Source organism: Sorex fumeus, unplaced genomic scaffold (genome assembly GCF_029834395.1).
Source record: "Sorex fumeus unplaced genomic scaffold, SorFum_2.1 ptg000006l, whole genome shotgun sequence".
Taxonomy (NCBI): Eukaryota; Metazoa; Chordata; class Mammalia; order Eulipotyphla; family Soricidae; genus Sorex; species Sorex fumeus.
Window position 1 is genome coordinate 68,362,006 of NW_026606063.1, and position 20,654 is coordinate 68,382,659.

A 20,654-nucleotide genomic window follows, 5' to 3' on the forward strand; every position below is an offset into this window, starting at 1 on the left:
TACAAAAGCTTTGCATCCATAGGCCCATGCATTGAAATGCTCATCACTGATGACTGAGTTATGTTCAGAGTGACTCTCAGGTTATCTGAGCACTAAAAGAGAGTTCCCACCACCCCCAAAAAGAAAATTAAAAACATAAAATTTTAAGTCATTCCAAAGCACAGATATATATATATGTACTCCAGATCAAAAAGAAAATCTCTTTGTCAGAAGTATATCCACAGCTGTGAATTCAAGGAGCCTGTGCAATTCCTGAGAGTATCTGTGTAGCTGTGGTCTGACAGAGGCTGTCTCTGGGGCAGAGAGAGAGCAAGAAACCCTGTCCTGACTCTCAGGAGACCAGAGGAAGCGGCCTTCTGTGCTCACACTGTGGTCCTCCTGGGGTCGGGGAAGGAGCATGTTCTCTGTGGGCAAAGTTCTGCTTCCCCACAGGGACCCACACCCCTGACTTCACTGCAGCTGGGCTGGTCCCCACACACACCCTCCTCCCCCCTCTGCCTGCCCAGCCTGCCCAACCCCCTCTCATTTGCATGTCCTCAGAGCACATGCCTTTACACTCAATAATAGTCTGTGTCACCCTGCAGGGTCAGTGTCTGTGACACCCAGAGTGGACATGAGGGCCCCTGTGCAGCTCCTCAGCTTCCTGCTGCTCTGGATCCCAGGTAAGGAGGGAAATGAGGGTTTACATGACTTTGGACCACCTGGCTCTTCAGGGAAATTATCTAACTCATGATTAATGATAAAAATATCCACTTACATTTTTATCTCAGATGCCAGGTGTGATATCCAGATGATCCAGCCTTCATCCATGCCTGCATCTCTGGGAGAAAAAGTCACCATCACCTGCAAGGCCAGTCAGAACATTTACAGTGATTTAAACTGGTATCAGCAGAAACCAGGGAAATCTCCCAGGCTCCTGATCTATGGTGCAACCAGTTTACAGCCAGGCGTCCCTCCCCGGTTCAGTGGCAGTGGATCTGGGACAGATTACACTCTCACCATCAGCAGCCTAGAGCCTGAAGATGTTGCCACTTATTACTGTCAACAGGATAGTAGTACACCTCCCACAGTGATACAGGCCAGAACATAAACCCCCAAAGATCAGCTTTGTGAGGCTGGGCTGACCCAGCTGCTCCTACTAGTTCCTCCCCCACTGAGTGTATGTCAGATGCAGCCAGGCTTTGCAATGTTGGACGGTTCTGGTACATGTTGAAGGAACATCTTAGGCTCCATTATTCTCGTTGAAATCCCAGCAGCTCAGACATGACAACGATCTGCTGATTGAATTTGTAGAGATTATTTTCCTGAAGTAAGTAGGTGACAATGTCATTCAGAGTTCATATGTACTACCCTGGTCATCTAGAAGGCCTAGAAACAATATTTTAAAAGACATTTTTAATACTCATATATATTTCCGCCCCAGTTGTGAGGACACGTGAGCACGCCATAGCCTCACACTGAGGACATCTCACAGGGTGAATCCTCCCATGCCACGATGCCCTGTTTGATATGGAGCAGAGGAAGAGACTGTATCTCACCAGGGAACAAATCGTCACAATCCTGTGGTGTGTTTTGGGTGGGAGACTGTGGGGGGATTAGATCTAGTCCCTTGTCTTAGGGATTTTGGTCCTGAAATCTTAATGGGAAATAAATCATTTCAGTGACAGGAACTGTGTTATACTATCCTAGATACCCTTAAGTTGTAAAGGGGTGTAAACCTCATTTCAAGGTGGGGGTGGGGGTGAGAATTCAGGCAAGTAAGAGGAAATATAGAAATGGAAAATATCAACACCCTGAACTTAGCCCATAGGTTATACAGAGGCCTTGTGGGATCACAGTGCCTGAGCTTCCCTGCATGGCCAGGCCTTGACACTCTCAGAGGGAATGCAAATCTAAGGAAATCATTGTTGCCTTAGAAGAATCCACATTAATGATGATATTTTCCCACTCTTTTAGGCCCAAAGTCCACCATTTATCTAACAATACTGATTTTCCTTGGATTGATTCCGTAATGATTCTCGTGGGCCCCACAGGTGACTCACACGAAGTGGGGAGGAGAATGATGTTCACTTTCTCTCAATCTGCCTCTGCCACCTCGAACCCAGGGTTACTGGGTTCTGTTCTTGCCTCACAGAAAAGAATTTAAGGAGTAGGCAAGCAGTGAAGTAAAACAGATTTTCTTTGGAGGTTTTGAAGTGAAGGAGGAAGAGAAAGTGAGAGAGAGAGAGAGAGAGAGAGAGAGAGAGAGAGAGAGAGAAAGGAGAGAATATTGTGCTCAAGAGAGACAAGAGAGACCCCGGGCTTCTCAAGGGGCAGAGAGAGCCCCTACACACATCCCAGCATTTGACATTAAAGCTTGAAAGTACAAATCTCAAGAATGGAGATGCAGGAGACACATGTGCCCAGGCACCACATGTACTAGACCATGGGGCTCCTGCTGAAAGAAGGTGGGTCTCATGGGAAGAGACATTGTGGGAACTTGACCTTCATTCTCCAATGTGTGATAATCCCATGTGTGTGGTGTAAACCCCTAGCCTTTGTGTTCCTGTGAGGGAGCCTGAGCTGATGCTTCACACTCCTGGACTCTCAGAGCAGAGCAGGGCTGCCTCAGGGGCACCTCAGGTAAGGGGGGAGCCAGTTAACTATCCTACATTGGACTCTGACTGCTCAGGCTTCATGCTCAGCTTGTTTGTTGAGCCTGACCTTGCCTTTAGCATGAAGCTGTTGTTACTTTTATTCTGATCAGAAATACCTCTAGCCAAATGGTCCTAGAACTGCATTTCTCGAGAGCCAGACGGCTGAGTATTGTTCACAGTGACCATCGGGTCCTATGAACAGGACACGAGGGACCCCTAAATAAATCACGATCACGATCATCCTGTTGTTCGTCGATTGTCTCAAGCAGGCACCAGTAACGTCTCCTTCTACCTAGCCCTGAGATGTTAAAAGAGTCATTTCAATGCTCTTTCAGGATTAGGAGAATGAGACCCATCATTGTTACTGGTATTTGGAATATTGAGTATGACACGGGAAGTTTGCCAGACTGTGCCCTGCGGGCAGGATATTTTTGTAGCCTGCCAGATTCTCCAAAGGAAAAATAATAAGATGTTATTAGCGGTCGCACACTTCCGGGAGCTGGGATTTATAGTCTCTACGTCTTGGCCGTTGATGGTACCAACCTGGCGCTGTTGGCAGCTGGTGGGTGGGACGCCTACCTACTGGAAGATGGGGGGTCTGGGTGGAAAAGGCCCAGTCCCAATCCGAGTAGGCCCCAGGACCTGCACGCCTGGGTTCCTCTGCCAGTTATTTCATGCATGAGGTCCGTCCGGACGTGTGGATAGTGGTCCCAGCATAAATAAATAAATGTGTTAAATAATATTTTGTTTTCTTTGGGACCACACTAGCAGTGCTCAGGGTATAGTCTGTTTTTTTCCTTCAGTGATCCCTCCTGGATGATGTTTGTGATGGAGAATTATGTGGTGGAGAAATTCACAAGGTTATGTGAGCATTTGCTCCAGTTGCACAGTGTCCTCCATCCCATCAAGACACACAATCATCTGATCATCTCAAAGGAGTCAATCCCACAGGTGCCATGGCAAAAGACATAATTTGCCATCTAAAAAGGTCTTGGTGCACGAAAATGGGTCTGTATTGAGACTTCCTGAATGTGAAGGAAAATCTTGACATCTGGGCAAGATGGAAGTGTTGGGACAATCACGCAAACTGAGGGAGAGCTCTGGGATCAGATGCTGATTAGGCAGAAACTATCCGGTCATTTAGTTACCAATGGTGACATCCCTGCTTTTACGACTCTTCTCTCATGGCATCTCCTCCTAGGAGTAATGAGAGTTTCTCATAATAAGAATGACAAGGTGTCAAGCAAGGAAGAGACCCCCATGGCCTCAATCATAACCACTGGTGTAAAATTCAAGATCTCTGCAGAGTTTCTTAGCATGTCTGTGACACTGTGACCTGTGAGACAGAGAGAGCAAGAAGCCGTGTCCTGACTCTCAGGAGACCAGGGACCTGCCCTTCTATTATCACACTGGGGCCCTCCTGGGACCCGGGGGGGCATGTTCTCTGTGAGCAAAGTTCTGTCCACCCCCCAGAGGGACCGTCACCCCTGACTTCCCTGCAGCTGGGCTGGTCTCCACACAGACCCTCCCCCCTGCCTGCCCAGTCTGCCCAGCCTCCTCTCATTTTCAAGTCCTCAGAGTTTAAGCCTGGACACTCAATAATAGTCTATGTTACCCTAGAGAGCCAGTGTCTGTCACACCCAGAGTGGACATGAGGGCCCCTGTGTAGCTCCTCAGCTTCCTTCTGCTCTGGTTCCTGGGTAAGGAGGGAAATGAGGGTTTACATGAATTTTAACTGCCTGGCTCTTCAGGGAAATTATCTAACTTATCTTTAATGATAATGATGTCCACTTATGTGTTTTTATCTCAGGTGCCACGTGTGATATCCAGATGAGCCAGCCCCCATCTGAGTCTGTGTCTCTGGGGCTCCTTCATCTGTAAGGCCAGTCAGAGCTTTAGCAGTGGGTTAGCCTGGTATCAGCAGAAACCAGGAAAAGCTCCCAGGCTCCTCATCTTGTAGGCAACCAACTTAGGAAAACAAAGAAGAAAGAACGGAAGAGAGAGAGAGAGGAAGGAAGGAAGGAAGGAAGGAAGGAAGGAAGGAAGGAAGGAAGGAAGGAAATAAAGAATAAATGGAGATGAGGGGATGGGAGGGAAGGGAAGGGAAGGGAAGGGAAGGGAAGGGAAGGGAAGGGAAGGGAAGGGAAGGGAAGGGAAGGGAAGGAGAAAAAGAAAAAATAAGTCATAGGATGCCCCCGGGTGCCACCCCTGAGTCCTGCAAACCAGAAATAAAACTTCCAGGCATAGAGTCCTTCCTTACCCAGGGTGTAAACAAAAGGCATAAGGCTTTAGTCACATAGCATTGGGGGGAAGGGATTTTTTGGATTTTCTTCACTATTTGGGGGTGGGGAATGACAGTCAGGACTGCAGGACTTCAGGGCACCAGGCAGCCTAGCAGGGCACCTACCTAAACCAGCCCTACAAGAAAACATGCCTAAGCAAAGGCACAAGACAAGGAGACAGAAATGAAATTTGGGGGTTTTCCCTACCAAAACAGGGGGAGTCACCTGTTGGGACAATTTTGTTCATGTACTGATTAAGTTATTATAGTCTGCTACTGTCTTTATATAGTTAAAGAAAACATCATCCACACATTGTTAAACCAAGGAAGGGTTGAAAGTTTGTAAGATGTCACTTTCACTGTCACTACATCCCATGAATCATCTATTACTTGAGCAGGCGCCAGTAGTATCTCCATTTGTCCCAGCCCTGAGATTTTAGCATTGTAAACTTTATGCTCTCTCTCCACGGATAAGGCATGCCAGCTGGATGGTCTTGGGCATAATGGTGACGGGATTAAAGGGGAACACGCAGAGTTTCATCAAAGAGCCCCACCAAGTAGGCCTCACACACCTACTGCAGCTTCCTGACTGCAGAGTTCTGGGAGCTCAGGTTGGTCTTGAAGTCCTACTCGATATCCCACACCAGCTGATGGAATGGCAGCTGGCGGATCTCATGTAGCGCCAGAGTGTCGGGCCGGTAGCAGTGCAGTTTCTTCACGCCACTTGTGACTAGCACACTCCTTTGTCCCACTTGGTGACCAGCTGCTTGTGGGGCACCATCCTGCCTGTTGACCTGCGTGCCATCTGTTTAGTACCAGCCCTCTCTCGTTCTTCCCAACTCAGCTGGAGGCTCCCTCAGGGCTAGGGAAATGAGACCCATTTTAGCTTCTGTTGTTAGCATATCTGGTATGTCACAGGTGGCTTGCCAGGCTCTGCGATGTGGGTTAGATATCCTTGGTATACAAGTCACTGGGTGATTGGTGGACAGCATCCTACAGTGGACAAGTCATTAGATGGCTGCTGTCACTGCCCCATACTCGACGGCTCTGTGACTAGGCCCAGCCAGGGAAGGTTGTGATGCTGTGGCCAAAGTCAAAATTTTTCGTCACCCTACTGACGCCAAGGTAAGATGTAGACCCTAAAATTTTAAGTTCAATAATCTGTGTTGGTTATGAACGTCCTAAGAGACAGACTCTGGGTTGAATCCATAAAAGACCATGGGATTCACAAGCCAGTGTCTGCTATGGCAAAAAGCACCCCCTGCTCTGACCTCTAAAGAGACATTTTGTTCCAGTGTGATATATGGCTGTAACTAAATTTAAACCTTATTGATGCTTGTATAATCCTTCTCTTTCTTTAAATGTAGTAAAATGTATTTCAACTTGCGTGATCCTAACTGAGACTTTGGGATGTAGTTTGAGAGTTTAAATGTAACCTCATTAAAAAAGAGGATTTATTTTTTTCTGTGTCAAACTCCTTGAGCATATGTGTCACCATGAATTCAATTCATTAGGCCCCAGGGAAAGGCAATTCCAAATTCTTGATTATAAAAAATGTGAAACTATTAACCTGAATACAACAGAAACAGAGAAATTTGACTCTCCCATGTCCATTCTAAATGTTGAGACTTGGGGCCAGAGCCATATCACAACGGGTAGGACATTTTACTTGCACATAGCTGATCGGGGTTCAGGTCTTGGCATTCCATATGGTCCCCCAAGCACCACCAGGAGAGATTCTTGAGTGAAAAGCCAGGAGTCAGCACTGAGCATCACCAGGTGTGACCCAAAAACAAAGGAGGAAGAGGAGGAAGAGGAGGAGGAGGAGGAAGAAGAAGAAGAAGAAGAAGAAGAAGAAGAAGAAGAAGAAGAAGAAGAAGAAGAAGAAGAAGAAGAAGAAGAAGAGAATCTGCACATGAGAATCAGGAGATTCTCACATGGGAGATATGGGAGACAGTTTTTTTCAGTCAGATTTGTCTGAATTTGACCTAGACATATATTTCCATGGTTAGAGCACGTGATAAATTATAAATATACTAATTGTGAGAGACAAAGTGAGGGGGCCTGAGTGATAGTGCAGAGTTTAAGGTGATTGCCTTGTATGCAGCATCCCATATGGTCCCCCAAGTACTGCTAGGAGTAGTTCCTGAGTGAAGAGCCAAGTGTAACACGGAGCACTGCTGGTGTGGCCCCCAAGCAAGCAAACAAACCATAAAACAGAACAAAAGAAACATTGACACACATCTGTTTCACCCACAGTTTGAGTGAGAAGTGATCCATCTTAACCACTAACATCCAGGCTAAGTTAATGTCTCCACTGTTTTTCATACACTAGAAGAACACATTTGTCACTTTGATCAAGAGAAGTAACTCCTTCCTCGAGGTCTTTTCACACTGATTCACCCACCCTGTATTTGCATGCTGTCCCTGGGGGGAGGATCTGTATTGGACATTCTCACATAAAAGTCAGCTCTATCTTGCTTTCATGTATCAGGTCTTCTCAGATCAACTCTCAAAATGAGGTTCCCTGCTCAGTTTCTGGGTCTGCTGATGTTGTGCATCCCAGGTAAGGGGAGCAGGGAGAAGAGAAAGAATGGGTTCAGGAGGGGGTGAATGGGGGGCCCACTTGTCGCCTTGTGTGATCTGTGTTTGTGTCAGACGGTGTGAGACAAAAACATCAGGAAAGTGGAGATGGCTCAGGGAAGGTGTAGAGGCCTGTTTCTCCATCCCTAAGGTCTCTTCACTGTAATGACATCCTTCTAGTGTCTGAGTATAAATCGTTCAAGCAACGACTTTCCCAGTAAAAAATATTTTACCAAAAATAAATTACAGAATGGAAGCAATAAAATTGACTTGATGTTTGAATGTAACTGAACATTTTAAAAATCAATTTTCCAGGATCCAGAAGTGATATTGTGATGACTCAGCATCCACTCTCCATGTCCATCATCAAGGGAGAACCAACCTCCACCTCCTGCACATCTAGTGAGAGCCTCCTACATAGTAATGGAAAAACCTATCTGAACTGGTACCATCAGAAGCCAGGCCAACCTCCAAGGCTCCTTTTGTATCTAGTTTCTAACCAACAGTCTGGGGTCCCAGATAGGTTTAGTAGCAGTGGGTCAGGGACAAAATTCACTCTTCAGATTAACAGGGTGTAGCCTGAGGATCGATATGCCAAATACCAGTAACAATGATGGGTCTCATTCTCCTAAAGAGCCTTGAATATAATCTCAGGGCTAGGATGAAAGAGACGTTACTGGGGCCTGCTCGAGCCAATCGACGAATAACAGGATGATGAAATGAAAAATGAAAATGAAAGCCTGAGGATGTTGGCGTTTACTACTGCATGCAAGCTGTAAAGTCTTCTCGCACAGTGATACAAGCCCGAACATACACCTGCCTGCCTGGCCTGTCCCAGATGGCCACACGTGTTATTTGCTGGCGAGCAAACAGCAGAGTCTCTGAGTCAGTGAGAGGAAGGCACTGGGGGTCTCAGGGGAGGAAGCTGCAGCTGTGGATCTGGAACCTGAGAGCCACTGCTGAACTGCAGACACCCCACATTAGGGCCTGGTCAGAGGCACAGGCCTGGCCTGACAGAGCAGCAGGTAGGCAGGGGGCTGTGTGCTGGGAATGACCAGTTGTAGTTAACTGACAACTGATGGGCAACATCAATTTACCTTGCAAGTTTTACTCGCATTTGTAGCACTATAGCACTGCACTGTCCTCCCATTGTTCATTGATTTGCTTAAGCGGGCACCAGTAACGTCTCACAACAAATTGTGAGACTTGTTGCTACTGCTGTTAGCATATTGAATATACACGGGTAGCTTGCCAAGCTTTGCCGTGTGGGCGGGATACTCTCGGTAGCTTGCTGGGCTCTCCGAGAGGGGCGGAGGTATTGACCTTGAATCGGCTGTGTGTAAGGCAAATGCCCTTTCCTCTGTGCTAGGGATATACTACTACCTAAGTATCAGATTATTGACACAACTTTTTCAAGATTTTAAGGCAAAATGGAATTTATTGTGAAATGAACATTTTTCTAGAAAAGTGCTTCCTACGGATCAAAGAGAGTACAATAGTTAAAGTGCTTGCGTTGATGTGGTAAACACAATTTTATACCCTCTGTCTGGAGTGTGTATAAAAAGAATGCTGTTTCAAAGAAATGGAACAAACACTCCTGAAATTTATATGGAAAAATTAGCCCCCACGAATAGCTAAAGCAATTCTTTGGTTAAAAGAAAATGGGAGGAATCAACCTCCTAACTTCAAACTCTACTACAAAGCAGTAATAATTAAAACAGCATGGTACTAGAACAAAGGCAGAGCTGTAGATCCATGGAACAGTGTTGAATATACTGACATCTCCCCCCAAGCATACGACCATCTAATCTTAGATAAGGAGGCAAGAAAAGTGAAGTGGAGCTACGAAAGCCTCTTTAACAAATCGTGCTGGCAAAACTGGATGACTACATGCAAAAAAGTGGGCTCAGATGTCTGCCTAACGCCATGTACAAAAGTAAGATCAAAGTGGATTAAAGACCTAAGCATCAGACCGGAATCCATAAGGTACATTGAAGAAAAAGTTGGCATAACCTTCCATGACATTGAAGCTAATGGTATCTTCAAAGATGTCATGCCACTAACCAAGCAAGTAAAAACAGAGATAGACAAATGGGACTACATTAAACTAAGAACCTTCTGCACCTCAAAATAAACAGTGACCTTTCTTTCCACGTGGGGCGACATGACGGACGGGATTGCAGCGGTCCGAGGAGAGAGCAGCATGAATGACCTCTGAATGTGCCTCTGGGAAGCTTTAGTCATTTGTTTTTAATTAAGAGAGAGAAGATCATCATCCAGTGACTGGCAAAAGCTTCTGTAACTGAAAACGTTGTGGATTTTCTGCATTTCAAGATCGTTGAAGTAGTCGCCTAGCAGAGTATTTAAAGGACAGCAGGTACAGCCCGCCTCCAGGGCCTGGGACTCTCTCTGGGCCTGCGCAGCTAGCTCGATCTCATAGCACAGCCGGTTTTTTCCCCTGATCTGCGCTGGACGGGAACTGAGCCCCACGTCTCAGCAACAAAGCTGAAGGGGACCCTCTCCTCATTCCAATCAGGTACAGCCCGCCTCCAAGGCCTGGGACTCTCTCTCTCTCTGGGCCTGCACAGCTAGCTCGAACTCATAGCACAGCCGTTTTTTTCCCCTGATCTGCACAGGACCAGCGCAGGGACACTTTCCGGAGCCACGGCCGCTAACCCTAATATTCTTCCACTACATATATCCTAGGAACCATAAGCTACCTTTTTCGATGGAATCTTCTCTATTTTAGCTCAGCCACTAGAAACACAGTAGCCAATAACTCATAAGCCTATCTCAACTCACACTGCATATCAAGCAGAATAGTAACAGTAAACGTGAAGGACTAAACCACACTTGTCACAATGGCAAAGCAACGCAAAAGCCCACCAAACTTTCTTATTGAAGAGGCTAGCCCAGAAGACTTCAACAGTACTGTAGTGTTAGACAACCTCTCTGACAAGGAATTCAGAAGGGAGCTACTTAGGATGCTTAGGGAACTAAAAGAAACAATGGAAAGCAATGTCAATAAAAGACAAGAGGATTTGAAGGCAGAAATGAGGAAAATACAATAGAAATGTCAGACCTAAAAGACCTGGTAGGCAAATTGAAAAACTCAGTGGAACGCCTCAGCAGCAGAGTAACAGCTGCTGAGAACAGAATCAGTGAGCTCTAAGATGATGTTCAGAGACTCTCTAGGAAAGAGCAGAAAATGGAAAAGAGACTCACAATTCGGGAACAGATGGCAAGAGAAGAGGTAACATAAGAATTATTGGAGTCCCAGAGGGACAGGAAGTAAACCATGATGAAGAGGAAACTGTCAAAGACAGCATTGCTACAACGTTTCCAGAGCTGAAGAAAACGTGTGACCACATTCAGGAGGCCAGAAGGGTACCAGCTAGAAGAAATCCGAATAAAAATACCCCAAGACACATTCTGATCAAAATCACCAAAACCTTAGACAGAGACAAAATTCTGAAAGCAGCAAGATCAAAGAAAGAAATCTCTTACAAAGGAGCATCCTTAAAATTCACAGCTGATTTTTCTGATGAAATCCTCATGGCCCGAAAACAGTGGTGGGACATAGTGAAAAAACTCAATGAAATAAATGCCTCCCCAAAAATACTTTACCCAGTGAGACTCTCATTCATAATAGAAGGAACAACACACAGTTTCACAGTCAAACAATAGCTCAGGAACCTCATAGACTCAAAACCATGGTTACAAGAACAACTAAATGGGCTATTTTAAGGCAAGACAGGCCCCTCAAATACACCAAATTTCAATAGAACAATGGGACAAAATCCCATAACAATAATCTCTCTCATTGTCAATGGGCTAAACGCACCAATAAAAAGACATAGAGTGGCAGAATGGATTAGAAAATTGAACCCAACATTCTGCTGCCTGCAAGAAACACATCTCAATAGTCAAAGCAAACACAGACTCAGAGTCAAAGGCTGGAAAACAATCCTACAGGCAAACAGCTCCCATAAAAAAGCTGGGGTAGCCATCCTAATATCAGACCACATTGATTTCAGAGTGAAGAAGTTCATAAGAGAGTGAAGGCCATTTCTTATTGATCAAAGAATCTGCACAACAGGAAGAACTTACAATAATAAATGTATATGCACCTAATGAGAGACCAGCAAAGTACTTAAAACAACTACTCATAGATTTGGAAAAAGACATCAATAGCAACACAATACTAGTGGGAGACTTCAACACCGCTTTGTCACCTCTTGATAGATCAACCAGACTCAAGCTTAGCAAGGACATACTTCATCTGAGGGAAACAATGGAAGAAAGGGACTTAGTAGATATATACAGGTACACTTTATCCTCAAAAAGCTGAATACACATTCTTCTCAAGCATACATGGAACATTCTCCAAGATAGACCACATGCTGAGCCACAAAAAATGCTTCCATAAAATTAAGAAGATAGAGATTGTGTCAACAATCTTCTCAGACCATGATGCGCTGAAATTAGAAGTAAATCACACACAAAAAAACAGAAATCTAAATCAAACACCTGGAAATTAAACAATGCTCTATTGAACAACGAGTGGCTTAGAAAGGAAATCAAAGAGGAAATCAAAAGATTCCTAGAAACAAATGAAAATGAGTACACGAGTTACCAAAACTTATGGGACACAGCAAAAGCTGTGTTAAGAGGAAAGTTCATAGCTCTACAAGCATTCCTCAGGAAGGAGGAGTGAGCACACATAAGTAACCTAACCTCACAGCTTAAGAGCTTGGAGAAGGACTAAAAAAAGGAGCACAACCTGAACAGGAGAAAGGAAATAATAAAACTCAGAGCAGAGATTAACGAGATGGAAAACCAAAAAACAATTCAAAAGATCAATGAAACCAAGAGCTGGTTCTTCGAGAAAATTAACAAGATTGACAAGCCTCTAGCAAAACTCACAAAGAAAGGGAGAGAGAAAACCCTAATAAACCGAATCAGAAATGAAAAGGGGGTCATTACAACAGAAACTACAGAAATTCAAAGGATCCCCAGGGAGTACTTTGAGAAGCTTTATGCCACGGAACATCAAAACCTCGAGGAAATGGATAAATTCCTAGATTCCCACAGAGTTCCATTGCTGAACAAAGAAGACCTGAAATACCTGAACAGACCTATCACCATCAAGGAAATTGAAATGATAATAAAAAGTCTCCCCAGCACAAAAGTCCTGGCCCGGATGAATTCACTAGTGAATTCTTCCAAATCTTTAAAGAGGACTTACTCCTAATCCTTTTTAAACTTTTCCATGAAATTGAAATATCAAAAACACTTCCAAACAGTTTCTGCGAAGCAAATAGCACCCTGATACCAAAAGCAGACAGAGATACCACAAAGAAATAGAATTACAGACCAATATCCCTGATGAACACAGATGCAAAGATCCTCAACAAACTAGTAGCAAATAGAATCCAACTACTCATCAAAAAGATCATACATTATGACCAAGTAGGATTCATCCCAGGGATGCAAGGATGGTTTAACATTCGGAAATCAATCAAAATAATTCATCATATCAACAAAAGAAAAGATAAAAAGCATATGATCATATCAATAGATGCAGAGAAAGCAGTTGACAAGATCCAGTGCCCCTTTATGATGAAAATCCTAGCCAAAATGGGTATAGAGGGGACTTTCCTCAACATAGTTAAAGCCATCTACCACAAGCCTACAGCAAGCATCATCCTCAATGGGGAAAAACTGAGAGCTTTCCCTCTAAGATCAGGAATGAGAAAAGGATGCCCACTATCTCCACTGCTGTTCAATATAGTACTGGAAGTACTTGCAATAGTGATTAGGCAAGAAAAATATATTAAGGGCATTCAGGTAGGAAAGGAAGAAATCAAGCTCTCACTATTTGTAGATGATATGATACTATAATTAGAGAACCCAATAACCTCCACAAAAAACTCCTAGGAAAAAATAGACTTGTATAGTAATGTTGCAGGTTATAAAATCAATACCCAAAAGTCCATGGCTTTCCTATACGCAAACAGTGAGAGAGAAGAAAGCTACATGAAAAAAATATTCCCGTTCACAATTGTTCCCCAGAAAATCAAGTACCTAGAAATCAGCTTAACTAAGGAAGTAAAGGACCTGTACGAAGAAAACTACAAAACGCTACTTCAGGAAATAAAAGAGGACATGAGGAAATGGAAAGATATCCCCTGCTCATGGGTCGGGAGACTTAATATTGTCAAAATGGCAATACTACCGAAAGCATTGTATAAATTCAAGGATACCCATGACATTCTTCAAAGAAATGGAGCAAACACTCCTGAAATTTATATGGAACAATAAGCCCCCACGAATAGCTAAAGCAATTCTTGGGAAAAAGAAAATGGGAGGAATCAACCTCCCGAACTTCAAACTGTACTACAAATCAGCAATAATTAAAACAGCATGGTGCTGGAACAAAGGCAGAATTGCAGACCAATGGAACAGGGTTGAATACACTGATATCTCCCGTCAATCATATGATCATCTAATCTTTGATAAAGGTGCAAGTAATGTAAAGTGGAGTAAGGAAAGTCTCTTTAACAAATTGTGCTGGCATCACTGGATGGCTACATGCAAAAAGAGTGGGCTCAGAGCTCTGCCTAACACCATGTAAAAAAGTAAGATCAAAATGGATTAAAGACCTCAACATCAGACCAGAATCCATAAGGTACATTAAAGACAAAGTTGGCAAAACCCTCCATGACATTGAAGCTAATGGTATCTTCAAAGATGCCACGCCACTGGCCGAGCAAGTGAAAACAGAGATAGATAAATGGGACTATCTTAAACTAAGAAGCTTCTGCACCTCCAAAGAAACAGTGACCAAAATACAAAGACAGTCTACAGAATGGGAAAGGATATTCACCGAACACACATCTGACAAGGGGTTGATATCAAAGATATACAAAATACTGGTTGAACTCCACAAGAAGAAAACATCCAACCCCATCAAAAATGGGGTAATGAAATGAACAGAAACTTTCTCAAAGAAGAAATCCAAATGGCAAAAAAGCACATGAGAAAATGCTCTAAATCATTAATCATCAGGGAGATGCAGATCAAAACCACAATGAAATACCAACTCACACCTCAGAGACTGGCCCACACCCAAAAGAGCAAAAGCAACTGATGCTGGCGCAGACGTGGCGAGAAAAGGACACTCTTTCACTGTTGGTGGGAATGCCGACTTGTTCAGCCTTTCTGGAAAACAGTATGGACGATTCTCAAAAAATTAGAAATTGAGCTCCCACTTGACCCAGCAATACCACTCCTGGGAATATATCCCAGAGAGGCAAAAATGTATAGTCGAAGTGATATCTGCACTTGTTTGTTCATTGTAGCACTCTTTACAATAGCCAGAAACTGGAAGAGACCTATATGCCCAAGAACAGATGATTGGTTAAAGAAACTTTGGTACATCTACACAATGGAGTACTATGTAGCTGTTAGAAAAGATGAAGTCATGAAATTTACATACAAGTGGTACAACATGGAAAGTATCATGCTAAGCGAAATGAGTCAGAAAGAGAGGGATAGACATAGAAAATTCGCATTCATCTGGGGAATATAAAGAAACAAAATATGAGATTAATACCCAAGAATAGCTGAGATCAACACCAGGAGGATTACACCATAGCTTAGAGACCAGCCGGGAATTCTAGGGGAAAGGGCAGCTCAGATAGAGAAGGGAGCACCCAAAAAAGGGTGTTTGGAGGATCCTCCCAGGAGGGGAAATGCATGTTGAAAGTAGAATATGGACTGAACATGTTTTCCACTCAATGCCTCTTTTGCAGACCACAACACCCAAAAGGAGAGAGAGAACACAGGGGATTGCCCTGCCACAGAGGCAGAGTGAGATGGGAGGGATGGGGGTGGGAGGGATATTATCCATGGTGGTGGAAAATGGGCACTGGTGGAGGGATTGGTATTTGATCATTGTATAATCAAAACCCCAGCACAAAAAATTGTAAATCTACAATTGTACCTCATGGTGTTTCACAAAATATAATAATTTTTAAAAAATCATGCATAAAAAAAGAAACAGTGACCAAAATACAAAGACAGTCTACAGAATGGGAAAGGATATTCGTCGAATACACATCCGACAAGGGGTTGATATCAAGGATATACAAAGAACTGGTTTAACTCCACAAGAAGAAAACATCCAACCACATCAAAAAATGAGGTGATGAAATGAATATAAACTTTCTCAAAGAAGAAATCTGAATGGCTAAAAGGCACATGAGAAAATGCTCCACATCATTATCATCAGGGAGATGCAGATCAAAACCACAATGAGACAACATTTCACACCACAGAGACTGGCCCACATCCAAAAGAACAAAAGCAACCAGTGCTGGCACGGATGTGGCGAGAAAAGGACCCTCCTTCACTGCTGGTGGGAATGCCAACTCGTTCATCCCTTTTGGAAAACAGTATGGATAATTCTCAAAAAATTAGAAATTTAGCTCCCATTTGACGCAGCAATACCACTCCTGGGAATATATCCCAGAGAAGCAAAAAAGTATAGTCGAATTGACATAAGCACTTGTTTGTTCATTGAAGCACTCTTTACAATTGACAGAATCTGGAAAAAACCTGAGTGACCAAGAACAGATGACTGGTTACAGAAACTTTGGTACATCTACACAATGGAGTACTATGTAGCTGTTAGAAAAGATGAAATCATGAAATTTACATGCAAGTGGTACTACATGAAACGTATCATGCTAAGTGAAATGAGTCAGAAAGAGAAGGATAGACATAGAAAGATTGCATTCATCTGAGGAACATAAAGTAACAAAATAGAAGACTAACACCCAAGAATGACAGAGATTAGTAGCAGGAATTTTACTGCATGGCTTGGAGGCCAGCCACACATGCTAGGGGAAAAGGCAGTTCAGATAGAGAAGGGAGCACCAAATAAATGGTGTTGGGAGGATACTCCCAGGAAGGGAGAAGCATGCTGAAAGTAGACTATAGAGCAAACATGATTGTCACCCATTGCCTCTTTTGCAAACCACAACACCCAATAAGAGAGAGAGAACAAAATGGAATGCCCTGCCACAGAGGCAGGGTGGGATCGGGGTGATGGGGGTTGGGAGGGATACTGGGATCCGTGGTGGTGGGAAATGAGTACTGGTGGAGGGATGGGTATTTGATCATTGTATAATTGAAACCCAAGCAAAAAAATTTGTAAGTCTACAACTGTACCTCATGGTGACTCGCTAATAAAAATTAAAAAATAAAGAATCCTGTTTGATTCTTTTTATCCCCTCCAGGCAGAGGGAATTTGTCCATGTACATTCCTAGAACCCCATATTTTTCCTTCCAGGATTGATCTGCAACCCTGGAATAAATCCTGAGCACTGCCTGGTGTGGCCTCAAACTAACAAATAAAAAAACTAACAAACCAAAAAAAGTCACTTCACTTCTCCTCCATCCCAGGCCACCCCTCTGAGACCCTCTCACCTCCTCCACCTGCATCCCCAGGGCTTCCCTTCTGGGTCCCTGATGCAGACTCCAGTGTGTCAGCTCAAACTCCCTGTCCTGACCTCACAAGGTTCAGTTCATCCTGATCACACATGGGCCCTGGTGCCTTGAGAGCTGGGCCCCAGTTTTTCTCATTCCTTCCCATGGTCACCCCTAGTTCTCATTCCTTTCTTTGCATTCCTGTGCAAGACACCTTGGTCAGTGGAGTCAGGGGAAGCAGAATGTAGAGTAGGAATTTCTCTGACACTTGCTCATTGGGGCAGGCACCATCCTCCAAAGTCAAATCCTTGTAGCAGGAAAGACAATGAGGCAGGCAGGGAACCTTCCTCACTGGTGTCCCATGGGAAGCTGGCCATGGACTGAGAGTAGTTTTGTCCCCAAGGTGGCCCTGAGCCCCCTGTGATGCTCCTGAAAATTCACCTGGTGGACACTGTCCCCAAACTCATCTCTAGATAGACCATGTCCTCTTGATTCTACCCAATAGTCGCTGAGTTCCAGCGTTCCAGAACCCCCATGTCACCCTGAGCCTAGAGCTGTCCAGTTCCCCACTGGCTCACAGAGGTCCCTGTGTGGGGACCTGCCCTTCATGACGCTGATGGGCCAGAGGGACGAGGACATGCTGGTTTATCACATTCACACAAGTGTTTAAAATATAAACCCACACATTATAAGAACTATTATTTTCATATCTAGTTATATAGAAATCAACAGCCTAACCTCCTTCTTACTTCCAGAGAGACATCCAATTAATGTTCGGTAAATGTCCAGGAACAAAGTCTTTCATCCCCAACAGCAATGGCAACTCTCCTGGCCCTCTTGGCAAGGCAACAATCTTACTGCAAAGACGATCACATGGGACAATGTTTACATTTGCTTCATTGTGTTTTTCCTTCATTTCTGTGATGCAGTGAAAACATTGAAGATCCCAAGAAAGCCTAAGGATTCTTTTTATACCTTCCAGACAGAGAACTTTGTCTATGTACTGGAAGAAACATTTATCAGGGCAGTTTACAACTCCCATATTGTTATTGTTCCATTTGGTCTCTTGTAGTTTTCTTGTATCTATAGGGACCTCAGGAATGAGGCGATGATTTTGGTCTAGGGCAGCGGGTGCTCAAAGGCTCACACATGCAGCATGGCCAAAACAGAGCCAACCACACGGCAATAGACTCTTAGTCATATGAGAAAATTTATTAGGAAAGGCTGTGTTTAAATGAAGGCGAGGGATAAATCCTCCATGCACCAGATGGGTAACATGAGCATGGGGCAGACCCTGTGATTAATAGATGGCAGCCTGGTTGTCCTGGTGCTACTTATTGCTTCCCAAAACACATCGTTATCCAGGTAATAGTCTACAAAAGGGTTGTATAGTGTACACTATAAGCAATGGCTGCGGATAAGACATGGATTCATAGTCTTATATTAAACTCAAATGTAAAACTACTGAGTTGCACTAGCTGCATTTTGAGTCTCTCCACTATAATCATTTCTAGAGTCAGTCACACATTGGAAAAGCATGATCACAATCTTATGATCAAAATCATTCAGGACCAGTGATGTAAAAGACCATGTATGAGACCCTGGGGTTGAATGCTGACACACCAAGACTGCACTATGGGTCATTATTGGATGATTTTGCCCCCTAGGTGTCTCATGGAGTCATAGAAACAATCCTCACAGGGCTTGGTCTAGAGCTCCCGGCTCTGAGTCCTCCTCTGTGGTGCAGCCACTTTGGTTCTCCTAGCAATTCTGGGTTATCCTGGAAGGAGAAATGAGGCTGCATTAGCCACTCTAGAGAGGAGCCAGGAGCCCTCTGCTTTCTGCATCCCACCCCCACATGTGCCACGATCCTTACAGGCAGCTCCTCATCTCTGGGATTCTCCTTCCTATTCAAAAACAACATCTGTGACATATAATGGGATTCACAGTCCCTAGTACTTCCCCATTTTGACTGACATCTTTTTGAAAGTCCTAGTCCCATGTCATTTCTCCTCATTGAGTAAACAGTTTATTAGTAATATGAGCCACTTTATTTTTCCCACACACTCTTGTGTGAAATTGTCCCCTCATCAAAAATCTCAATGTCAGGATAGCTGTCTGGGCAAAACATGTTAGGTCTGACACTATATAATCAGGCACACAAAAATGCACCCAAAGGCAGCACTCAGAAAAGGCTAGAATGAAACAATTAAGGATCTTTAACGTGTAGAGAGAAACTCGGGCAAAAAATAAGAAGAAAGTGCCCAGACTTTGTACTATATATGCCTGTTGATTGTCTCTGTGAGACACCGCAGTCTCTGACCCTCATGCACACTCGGAATGTGGATGTGCTCAACAACTATCATAATTTCCCTGCCAACTTAAACACTGACGCGCCTATTGGGACCCTGTTTGGGGAGAGTAACATCACATTGAATAAACGACTTCCTGAGAGCTCACTGGGCTTGCCCCACCACCCTAAAGCTTGGATAGTCCTTGAATGTGTGTTTATTTGTCTTATTGTGTGTCTGTTTGTCTCATTCCCTGTGACTGACCCCTGATGCGTTGAGATTGAAGGTTCCAAACCATTAGCCTTCAGCGAGGCCCATTTCCATGTAGCCTGGCTTGGTGATGGGCTTCACAGTCTATTTTAATGACTTGGAGAGTCTCTGGATTCCCCAGGATGACAAAGATCACCAGAACCTGAAACCTATTAAGTTGCTATAGCACACAGAGGACACTAGATGGCAGACTAACCCCATAAGTCACAAGTCCCTGGATCTTAGAAACTAAAGACAGAGAATCACAGGCCTGTTGTCAGCAGGGACAGGGGCTCTGGGGTGTGGTGGGAAAGTATGAAATCTTTAGAGTCTGAGTTATAGTGAGATTTTCAGCCTTTTCTGGTGTGGGAATAGAATTCCCTTTGTCTTTGTTGGTGGAAAATGTACACCAAAGAATGGTTTTTGGATCATTGTATGACTGAAACCCAATCATGAACAACTTTGTAACTGTGTATCTCACTGTGATTCAACAAAAATAAACAACTAAACAAATATATAAAATAATCCATTACAGAAGTCCTGTCAAGGCTTTGTACAATGAACTGTTTTGGCCCCACATTTACTATTCATAGTTGGAGATAGATCTGTCAAATCACTTAAGGTAAAATTAGGGAGCTCACATGAGGGGGATTAGATGGGAATATAGGGGCAACAGGGAACCCCCCCTCTGTCCCATCAGACACCCACCCAGGAGAGATCTGCTGGACAAGAGGAGAGATGGACTCCTGTTGTCAGGAGGAGGGTCTCACTGGAAGTGACCCGAGGAATCTTGTGCTCCAAATTCACTCTCCAACCTCCTGGAGTATAAGAATCCCGTGTGTGGAGTGTAAGCCCCCAGCATGTGTGTTCCTGTGGGGAAGTCTGAGCTTCGCCTTACACGCCTGCATCCTCTGAGCAGGGTCTGCCTCAGGGGAACATTGTGGAAGTGTGTTTAAGAGGGCCGAGGCAGGTGTTGGTGGTCTTAGGTAAGCTCTTCATCCTCATCCCATGATGTTCTGAATGCTGAGGTAAAGAGCCCCAGATTCATCCTTGACTTATTGGCTAAAACCCCTTCATAATCTTGGAGATGATGTTATTGGCTGTTTTTCTTCTCTGATT

At 44.1% G+C, this 20,654-nt stretch overlaps 1 pseudogene; it reads left to right on the forward strand.

Annotated features, from left to right (window-relative positions):
- The first annotated feature begins 613 nt into the window (after positions 1-613).
- On the forward strand, positions 614-1,213 carry LOC130037650 (immunoglobulin kappa variable 1-39-like; annotated as a pseudogene).
- Positions 1,214-20,654: the final 19,441 nt, after the last annotated feature.